We start from the raw sequence: 3289 nt of genomic DNA on the forward strand, positions 1-3289 counted from the left end.
GAGATCATAACGGTGGTACAAGATAGGGAAGGGTCAGATCCATTCCTCATAGGGTTGCCGTGAGTCATAGCTGACTTAAAGGAACCTAACAAGAAAGGAAGGTCCTTTGTTGTCACTTTTTTGTCAGATGGTCGGCCTTTTCTTTGTCTCTTCTAAGACTAGTACTGTTTGGATGCTGATTTCTGTGACCTAACTCTGACACATTATGAGTCCTTGTGTGTCCACTAGGTTTTCAAGAGTTGAATTTTGAAACAGAGATTGTCACCCTTTCTCCTCTGTGCCTCTGGGTGGAGTCAAACTTCCAGGCTGTCAGTTAGCAGAGATTGGTAGCATAATGTATCAGGGTTTTGCACTATTTTGGGAATCTCAGATTGAATTAGCACTCACTCCATTTCTGTACAATCTCATGTTAACTGACAGCAATTTTAAAGTCCCAATTTCCAAAACAAAGTAGTATTTATATGTCCTGGGTGGGAACTTCAACATATCTGTTTGGGTGACACAGCTCATTCCATGTTGTTGTGCTAGGTGTCACCAAGTCTATTCCAAATCAGAGCCATCCTTTATACAATAGATGGAAAGTTGGCGCAATCCTGGGACATCCTCACCATCTCCCCTGTGCTATGGCCACAGTTGCAATCAATGTGTCAGTCTGTCTCATGGGGGATCTTCTTCTCCTTTGCCGACCTCTATGAGCCTGATGTACTCCTTTTCTAAGCTTAATGTACTTCTTTCAAGACCTAGCCCCTCCTGACAAGATGCCCAAGTACATGAGAAAAACTCCCATCATCCTTCACTCTAAGGAGTGCTCCAGGTGCACTTCTTCCAAGCAGATCCATTTGTTCTTTGGGCAGTCCATGTTATACTCAGTACCCTTCATTAACACCGCAGTTCAAGGACATGAGTTTTTCTTATTATTATTCATTATCCAGCTTTCACATGCATGAGAATAGCGGAAAATACGATGGCTTGGGTTAGACACACCTTAGTCTTTTAACTAATACCCTTGCTCTTTTCTCTGTCTCTCACTGCCATTTAATTGGGACTGACTCAAATTTGAACCTCTAGTGGGTTTTTGGAGGCTATAAATCACACTGGGATTGCCCATTGGCTGGTGGGTTTGAACTGAAAGTGGGGCCCTACCTTTGTGTTAGCAGAGCAACTCCCTATAGAGAGCACCACCAGAGCCCACTTCCTCTCTTTTTTAATACTTTAAAATGCAAAATTTATCTCTTCATAATAATTCAACAATACCCCAAGAACTCCTAAATGCCACAATCATTCTAAAAGCATCTATCCAGGGAAAATATGGCAGTGAGGAAGCCATAATGACTGTGGTTAAAATGACTCTAACCTATTACTAGTGATTGCAAAGACCACAGCCTATATTGGACACACCTTAGTCTCCAGAGTGACACCATTGCTCTTCAGTACCCTGGAGAGGTCCCTAACAGCAGACGTTCCCATCGCAATATGTTTTTTGATTTCCTGGCTGCTGGTGCCAAGAGTGTTGACTGTGGAGCCAAGCAAACTAAAGCTGTGAATAATCTCAATCTCTTTATCATTGATTCTGATGCTGCCAATTGGTCCAGTGATGAGAATCTTTGTCTTCCTGACACTGAGCCTCAATCCATATTGAAGACTGCAGTCCTTGACCCTCTGCAGCAAATGCTTCAGGTCCTCCTCAGTTTCAGCAATCAGGGTTGTGTCATCTGCATAATGCAGATTGTTGATAGATCTTCCACCAATCTTGACCCCACACTTCTCCTCATAGAGCCCAGCCTCCCAGATGATCTGTTTTGCATACAGGTTGAAAAATTATGAAGACAGGACACATCCCTGGCGTACACCCTTCCCAATTTTGAACCATCCAGTGTTTTCTTGCTCTGTTCTGACGAATGCCTCTTGATCCAAGTATAGGTTTCGCATTAACACGATCAAGTGTTCTGGGATTCCCATTCTTCTCAGAGTCAGCCACAGTTTGTTATGATCCACACAGTCAAATGCCTTTGCATAGTCAATGAAACACAGATAGACATTCCTCTGCTATTCCCTGTTTTCAGCCAAGATTCATGAAAACCAATAAAAAAAATTTAAAAAACAAACCCCTCAAATCCCATGGAGAAATAGTTATCCTGCATTTTTCATATGTCAAGGACTCCCAGTGGCATGACAGTTAAACTCTTGGCTGCTAGCTGAAAAGTTGGTGGGCTGAACCCAACCGGTGGCTCATAGGAAGAAAGACCTGGTGATTTGGTCCTATAATGATTACAACCTAGAAAGACCTGCGGTAGTCCTTTGCACATGAGGTCATTGTAAGCTGAAATTGACTCAAGATTGCTAACAACAATAATTACATGCCAAACCCTGTGCTAGATACTGGTGGTTGACAAAGCCACTTCTTTGGTTCACAACATCCAGGAGGGGCCTGAGCCCACAGAGACAGGGTCCTCACATGACTGAGTCATTGGACAAGGGGTGAAAATAAGCCCCAAGGTAAGTTAGAGAATGGGATCTTACCTCATGACAAGTATATTGAGATTTCCTATGAGAAGAAGCCTCCTCCCTGGATAATTTTTACTTCAGTGAGCTTCCTTAGAGTTTCAGTGCAAAGGGACAGCCCTTGAGCCAGCCATGAGCATGGGAGAGAACACCCTCAAATCAGACCTCAGAACCACAGTGCTCCTGGAAACTGTCCCCTTCCTCTGATCCTCTGATCCCATGGACTAGGGCCTCAGCCTGCTGGGAAACCTCTGTCCTTGGCTGGGAACCTTTCTCCTATGATCTAGGACGAACAGAAACTCACTAGTCCCCAAATCAACCCTGCCTGCATGTGACTGACAGCCCAACTTGCCCACTTGACTCCTCCCTGACCCTCCTAATCATTACATATCTTCTCTGAGCCCCAGACTCCTCATGTGTCAAATTGAGAGACAATGGAATGTGAACTCTCAGAGGTCTGGATCTTTTGTCTTGTCCATCCCTGTAGTCCCAGCCGAGAGAAGTAGATTGAACATAGTAGATGCTTAAGGAGTTTATTGAGTAAATGAATAGAATAGAATAGAATAGAATAGAATAGAATAGAATAGAATAGACTAGAATAGAATAGAACAGAACAGAATAGAATAGAATAAAGAGATACTTGACTTCTCTTTCTTTTGCACATGACAATCATCTGCTCAAACTGGCATAAGAAAGCAAGCATGAATGCAAAACTAAAAAGCCCAGGCAATAGTCCTAGCTTCAGGTGTCCTGGACAAGATTCAGGTGTTCAAATGATGTCGCTACA

The sequence above is a fragment of the Elephantulus edwardii genome, unplaced genomic scaffold, assembly GCF_000299155.1.
Source record: "Elephantulus edwardii isolate Elephantulus edwardi_28Jun2011 unplaced genomic scaffold, EleEdw1.0 scaffold00130, whole genome shotgun sequence".
NCBI lineage: Eukaryota > Metazoa > Chordata > Mammalia > Macroscelidea > Macroscelididae > Elephantulus > Elephantulus edwardii.